Here is a 7,339-nt window from a genome sequence, read left to right as displayed (position 1 = left end):
GCTGCCTCCGCATCCTCCGCGCGCGCCTGGCCGGGACAGCGGTGCCGAGCTCTGCCGCGGTGCGCGCCCCAGCCCTTGTTTTTCCCCTGGAGGCTGGCTCAGTGACGTGTCGAGAGGCGTCCGTGCGGCAGCCGAAACGGGGCTGAGCAGTGACTTCCACTTTTCTTCACTGTCCTCCCACTCAGCCACAGCTAATCTCTTGCTTTGGTTGGGCATTTCCTGCCATCAGTCCGAAACCAGGACCTTGGGGTATTTCTCAGCAAAATGCTATCCAGCTGGAGAGGGAAAATAGAAGTAAATCATGTGTTGCTCTTCCCCGGCCCCCCAGCACGGGGACAGCTGGTGGCACGCAGCAGTTCTAGGGGGCTCGCAAGACCGCAGCAGCAGCAGCAGCTGGGGCCAGGTGGCTTGGAGGGTCTTGCCAGATCCCACCAGCACCTTGCCTGGGCTCCCCCAGCTGAGAGGGCTTTCCTGGGGCCTGTGCAGAGCACTGGGGCTCTCCTGCGATGACGGGGGATTTCTGCTTTGTTCAGAGGAGAGGGATTTCCCATGGGGGAGCCAGTGGAAAGGATGGGGACAGAAAGCACAAGAGGAATTGAGAACACTCTGGACAGCCTCGGAGAGCTTGGAGCTGGTCCCTTGTTTGCAGGGGGCTCCTTGAGGAGCTGCTGCAGAAGCCTGAAGTGGAGGCTGGCTCTGTCCCTGAGGCTGAGTGGCATCTGCCTCTGAGTCACCCTTCTTGCAAGAGCCTCTGTGGCCAGAGCAGCAGCCAACTTGCCCTGGAAGCCGTTGTCTCTGCACTGGAGAGGACAGCGCAGACAGCAGGGCCCTCACTGCCGTCCCTGTTGTGGACTGACTGCCCTTGCTTGCAAAGCAGCTGATGTCCTGCTGCTGTGCTGCCACCTCCTGAGTCACTCTGGGTCGTCACTGGATACAGGGGGTCCCAAATGAAGCACCTCCATCCCTCGCAAGCCATGGCTTCTGTTTCAGGCATGCAAATGAGAAATGAGAGCAGGAGGGTCAAAAATGAGGAAGCAGTGAGCACTGGTGGGGTGCCAGGGGGACCATGGACAGTCCCATGGGCTCACAGGCTCGGGAGAAAGGACTCTCAGTTAGGGTAAAATGAACAGGCTGAGGAGAAATGGCCAAGCTGCTGGGGGGATAGCTGGGGCATGGTGTTGGGTGGCCAGGCTGCCCCGGGCTCATGTGGCTCCCACACTGCTGCCCCTCTGGCCTTCCCGAGGTTTCCCCGCATCCTCTGGGAAGTGCTGCTTGGGATCCTGAGCTCCCAGCTTTGCCGCCAGCTCTGTGGGCAGCCCCGACATGCTGACAGGAGGGACGGGACCCGGCTGCAGCCTGAGCTGGCCCTGTTTTCAGTGTGAGGAGGAGAGGTTTTGAGTTCAGGGGTCAAACTGGTGCTCAAGAATGCTACCTCCTTTCATCCTCAAATTCACTGACTAATCCCGGGGTAGGAATAGCCACCTTTTTAATAATCTGGAAATCACCTGAGTCAGAATGGCACCCTGTGTCTTTCTGCAGAACCTCAGCAGCAAGGTAGCAACGGTGCACGGGAGCAGCTCGGCCGCATCCTGCCCGTGCATCCCACGAGCAGGCTCAGGGGACAGGGAGCACCCACGGCAGAACCTCCAGCACACCCGCATCTGGGGACAGGCCTCGAGAGCAAAACGAGTCTGCGGCTTGTGTCGCACACCTGCCTCTCCGCCGCTCCGGTGCGCTGCCCACATCCTGCAGCCGGTGCTGCCTGTGGCCAGTGCTGAGGTTGCCGCAGCCCCGCTGCACCGGCACCGCAGCACGGGCGCACGGAGAGGAGCCAGTAGGGCTGCCGCATCCTCAGTGCCAGCAGCGGGCACCAAGGCCTGCAAGGCAGCACAGCCACCGCTAAACTCCCTTCCCCAGATGTGCATCATTAACCCCTTTGCAGCTAGCTGGGCTGCACAGGGGCTTCCCAACAAGAAGGTGCAAGGTTTTCACCAAGGAAGTGCCAAGCACCCGTGACCTTTAAGGCCAGGTAGCTCACGTCAGGCCCAGACAAACGGTTCTCTTGGTTTCTGTAGGTGTCTTTTCAGAAACAACAGCAAGAAATCATTCCTGGAGTTGCTGCCTGCAGCTGCATCAAAGAGTTACTCTGTATTGAGGATGTGTCAGCCCACAGCATCTCCCTCCAGCCTTGCACCCCGAAGGACAGAGCGCTCCAAGGCACAGAGACACTGCAAAAGCAAATGAAATGTAGTTGCCCACAAAGCTGTTTTTGAGCCAGTGTTGGTCAATAGCACACTCCTGTCCAGTTCCCTTGCAGACCAAGAGTTCTCTCAAAGCCAGAGCTGGAAGCGAAGGACTCCAAAGCAGCAGCCTGTGAGAAGCATTTGCCCTGCCAGCCGGCTTGTGCGCTGGAGAAGGGCCCAGGCCCTGTGGCAGAACCAGGAATGACCACAAACCACCAGTGTGCCAAGGCTGCGTAGAGGCCACGAGTACTGCTTGGAGGCACGGGGAGCTGTGGGAGACGCTGCGCAGCCTCGGGAGCTCCCCGAGCGATAGCAGCTGCTGTTTTAAGGTGGGAAAGAGGGGCTGAAACTGGAGGAGGTGCTGAGAGGAGCCGGGAAGGGCGCAGGAAGGTGAAGAGCCTGTTTTACAGGGAGTCACTAGAATAGACGGGCTCTGCGGGGCAGCACAGTTGTTGACATTTGCAGACGCAGGGGGAAGATGAGGGCAGGGGGAAGAGCTGCTTAAATCTGACAGTGGTCTTGGCAAAGCGAAACAAGGATAAGCAACAAGACAGGGATCAGGACAGGCAGGATCCACCCAGGGCCCTGAATCCCCAGCAGGGCTTTGAGCAGGTTTCCTTGAAGCTTGGGTAGTCTTGCTTTCCTCCTGCCCTTCTTAGGTGCATGCGCGGATGGGGAGCCAGATGGATCAGGGACTTGTACCAGGAATGGTGCTGGGGAAACATACCTGGAAACAGATTGCCAGGATGGGCTTGAGGGAGGCTGCCAGGGAAGGGCTCGTGCAATGCTCTGTCACCCCTGCGGCTCCTCACCTGAGCAGAAGCAGAAAACCTTCACTTTTGCAGCAGTGCTCAGCAGTGCTGCTCCGGTATCGGCAAGCTGAGAAGCCTCTAGGGATGCAAAATAGGAAGTCGCATTTCAGGTGGAAAAAAAGGGTTTGCATTTCCCTTGAAGCAAGGAGTTTCTGGCTTCCCGCCTCCCTGGGGAGCAGAGCGGGGTGTTCCTGGGGTTGGCACCTGGGCTCCTGCCCCCTTGCAGGGCTCTGCTCCAGTGTGGAAATGCTGACCAGGGGTGCAGGTTAGCGCACGCTGGCACACGGAGGCACTGGATGGAGAGAGGCAGGAGGACAGCCGGGAGCCGGCGGGTGAGCTCTCAGCGCCGCCAGGCCTTCAGCACCAGCCCGCTGCCCCCAGAGGCTGTGGCTGCCCCGGGCCCGGTTGCCGCAGCCGCTGTGCTGGGGCCGGGGCACCTGTTTTGCATGCTGTGCCCGGAGCAGTTGGGAAAGAGCAGCCGCTGGAGCGGGGCAGCAGGTCAGACTGGTTTCCCTCTGCGCTCTGCGCTGGCACTGACGTAGGAGCACACTCGCCAAACAGACGCTGCCCCGTGCCGCAGCCCTGCCTGCGCCCTGCTCCACGCTCCGTGCCGCGATGGAGCTGTGACCAGACGCCCAGCCCCGGTGCGGCAGATGGAAGGGAAAACCTCTCAGGTAAGGCCTGGCGCAGCTTCTCTCTCTCAGGTTGTTTGGTGGCCCTTGATTACCGCCTGGCTTTGGGGTTTCATCGGGGACCCGCTTTCCCTCCTTGCTCTCTGGCGTGTTCCTGTTGCTGCCCGCTAGGACAAGGACCAGGTTGAGATGCCCTTGGACTCTGGCTCTGATGCCCATTCCCACAGAGGCAGGGGGAGCGCCGTCAGCATCTCCCCGCAGAGCTCCGGGCTCATCTGGCACAAGTCCCCTGCCCACAGGAACTGGCGGGCTGAACGTGCTGCTGATGGGAGCTGGTGTGTGCAGGGTTGCAGCAGCAGCACCAGCTCTTCCCAGTCCTCCATGCCTTGGCACTGTCCTACCATGCCTGCATGCCCCGGTGGCAGGTCTGGCACCTCCCGATGGAGCGCAGGCTGCCCCGCGCCGTTCTCCCATGGCTGTTTACCCTGCTCTCCATGGGGAAGGAACAGGCTGCTGGGGCCCCACTGGGGCGCAGAGAGAGTCCCGTCATGGGGAAAACATCCCCGCTTGGGCACCGGGCTCAGCCCGCCTGGGCGAGGTTGCCGTAATTACCCGCGGTGCTGCCGGCTCCGCTGGGACTGCAGCCCTGTGGTTATCCAGCGGGGACGGGGTGGGCGGCACTGGGGGTAAAGCGGGGCCGAGGGCCTCTCTCTGCCCTGCCGGGGCCTCAGAGGCAGTGGGGAGCGAGGGCAGAGAGCAGAGAGCAGGCTCCTCTTGGGTCCCAGGTCCCTGGATGAGCTGGACCACGCTCCATCCCTCGGGAAGGAGCTGCTGCCCAGGCCTGCCCAGGCCAGGAGTGCCTCCGTGCCTCCTCCAGCACCAGTTTGCAGGGCACCTGCAGCCCAGGGCAATACCACAGACCAGAAGGGGCACCTGGTGCCCGCAGGAGCCTGCCTGGGACGTGGTGCCCTCTGTACCAAGAAAATTTCCCAATATTGGGCACCCCCTTGGGCCTCTCCGGCTTTGCCGCTTGGATTAAATGGGCCATAGGAGCCCGTCCTAGGTACCTCCCTCATTTTGGTAACTGCAGGAGAGTCACCTCTTCCCGTGCCTCAGTTTACCCATGCAAGGAATGGGGTGAGCAGCGATTACTCATCCCTGGGAATATTTTGTGATCATTGCCAGCAGGGTGCCTGCTGCTGCCATCGGGCAACGTGGTCCTGGATGGACTGGACCAACTGAGTGGACAGGGTTTGGCAACCCCCCGGCACGATGGCCCTGTGCACTCAGGACTCCTCTGGCGCTCTGCAGCACTGGGGGACGCACAGGGGCTTCCTGCAGCCCCACAGCCTTTCCCAGACCTGCCACAGGGCAGTGAGGCCACAGCAGACCCGGCAGCGGCTCACAAGCTGGGGATGCTGTGGCATCGCGGCCGGGGGGTCTCCCTTGCCCGGGCAGGCTGCAGCGCACGGCAGGGCTGAGCTGCTGCTGAGCGAGTGGAGATTGTGCAGACGGGGAGTGTTTCGTGCCCAGGAGCTGGTGCACAAAGCTTCTCTGTAGCGGCCACATTAGCCTGAGGTGGGAAATCAGCTCCTCGGGCAGGTGACAGAGCGAGTCCCCAAACACAGGGCAGCGAGCTCCCCTGGGACAAGGAAGATCACCTCTGTAGGCGGTTCCCTCCAGCTGATTTAAACATAGGCTGCCTGCATTGGCTCTTGATGCTCCGACTTTTCGGGTGGCTCTCGCTTGGGTGACTCCCGAGGCTCCCCGCTCCTCCGGCTCCGAGACGCCGCTTGACCCCGGCTCGGGTTGCGACACCGGCAGGTGTTGCCTGCCTTCCGCTCTCCCTCCCACTCCGAAACTGCGGGCAATTGCTGCCTCCTCTCCCATCCCTACCTGCCATCATGCGCACATGCCTAGCCTGGCCCTGCATCGTCTTTCCCTTGGGACCTGCCCTCTGCAGGCACGGACGTGGGGAATCTCACTGGCCGCTGGAGGTCTGTATGGGAGTGCTGTGAGCTGGGTACCTGGGTGCCAGACTCCTCCGCACTTGGGCACGTTTTCCAGCTCTGCCTGCAGCCCGTAAAGCACGCTGAGGTGGCGGCTGTGCTGCAAAAGGCTATGAGATGTCTGCTGAGCACCCAGGCACGGCGCTGATGTGAGCAGAGCCAGGCTGCGGGCGCCAAAGCCCCGCTCCCGCCGTGCTGCGGGAAGGCAGGCCCACCGGCACGGCCGGCCGAGCTCCTGGCCGTGCGGAAGCGCTCTGCTTCACTGCATGGGCTCCATGCTCGCGCCCTGACTTTCAGTACCCACGGCTGCACTTGGGTCCCTGCGGCTGTGGACGGTTTGCAGAGAGACGTCAGAAAAATGTCTTGAACCGCAGCCTCGCTCGTGGGAGAGGCCCTGCTCCGCACTTGACTTTTATTCAAAAGGCAGCAAGGCTGAGGAAATGTCTTGTGGCCACAAGTCATAGTTCAGTGCATTCGGTAACGCGCGCCCCTCGACAGAAAGAGCAGCGTGGTAAGGGCTCTGCTGTTGGTTCCCCACTCCAGTGTGTGCAGCAGCAGGAACCAGCTACACTGGTTGCTGGAGAGGTAAAGTCCGTTAGTGTTAAAACTTAAGGTTAAAAAGAGATCTTTTTTTAAAAAAATGAACTTTAGACTCTTCAGGAAACAGGCAGCTAATAGTTCATCTGAGTGAGAAAAAAAGCATGCATTTCCTGGGAAGGGGGCAATAAGAGTGATTTAACCCTTGGCACGTGAGTGTGCTAGTGAGCAATGCTTGCAGCCTGGGGATGGAGGTGCATGAGCATCCAGCCCCACCGACAGCCTGGTGAGGCTGGGCGGTGTGATCCAGCAGGGCAGAGAGGCTCATCCTCAGCAGCAGTGCCCTTGCGCTGATGGGATAACGCAGAGGTTAGCTTGCTGCAGGGCAGGCACGGTAAACAACGGCCTGTGCAGATAGCTCGCAAATGCCTACGGGATCTGTACAGTCTGGGCATTTACAAAACCCTCATTTAGGTGCAGGAGAAACTCCCTCCTGGGATAGGGCTTCCCTCTGTCCCAGGCAGCCATGTGGGAGCTGCAGCAGCCCTGGCTTTCCTGCTGGTCTGATCTGCTTTCTAGCAACAGGTGCTGAGGCTACCCAAGGCTGCTTTAGCGCATGCTCGCGCAATACTTTCGGCATGAACTTGAACCACGGCAGTGCAATTGCTTAGTTAGAATAATTAGGGAACAACAGCACAGGGCTGTGCGCGAGCCCCGTGTTATCGCAGTGGCACAGTACCGCAATGCCAGCTCAGCTGCCTGCGTGGAGCGTGCCGGGGCTCTCAGCACCCCGGGATGTGCGCAGGAGTGCGGCCGTGCGGGGTTTGCACCTGCCACCACTGAAAATGCAGGTGTCAGGGCTCGGCCGTGGGCTGAGCGACCCACTGCCCGCTGCGCACCCCTGGGGAGGGCGCAGAAGCTGCCCACGAGCTGCTCGCGCTCCCGACGGCCGCAGGGAGATGCGGAGGAGGTGGCGCTCGCCTGCCGGGAGGCGGGAGCGGCGCCTGTGCCAAGGCACCTGCGGCGAGAAGCCCCGCGGGCGCCGGTGACCCCAGCGCGCCGGCCGCGGGGCTCTGTGCCCCAAGGGAGCGCCCGGCGGGCGGCCT

This window comes from Tinamus guttatus, unplaced genomic scaffold (genome assembly GCF_059628265.1).
Source record: "Tinamus guttatus ecotype Peru unplaced genomic scaffold, ASM5962826v1 Tinamus_guttatus_pri_ptg000057l, whole genome shotgun sequence".
Taxonomy (NCBI): Eukaryota; Metazoa; Chordata; class Aves; order Tinamiformes; family Tinamidae; genus Tinamus; species Tinamus guttatus.
Note: the sequence above shows the minus strand (reverse complement) of the source record.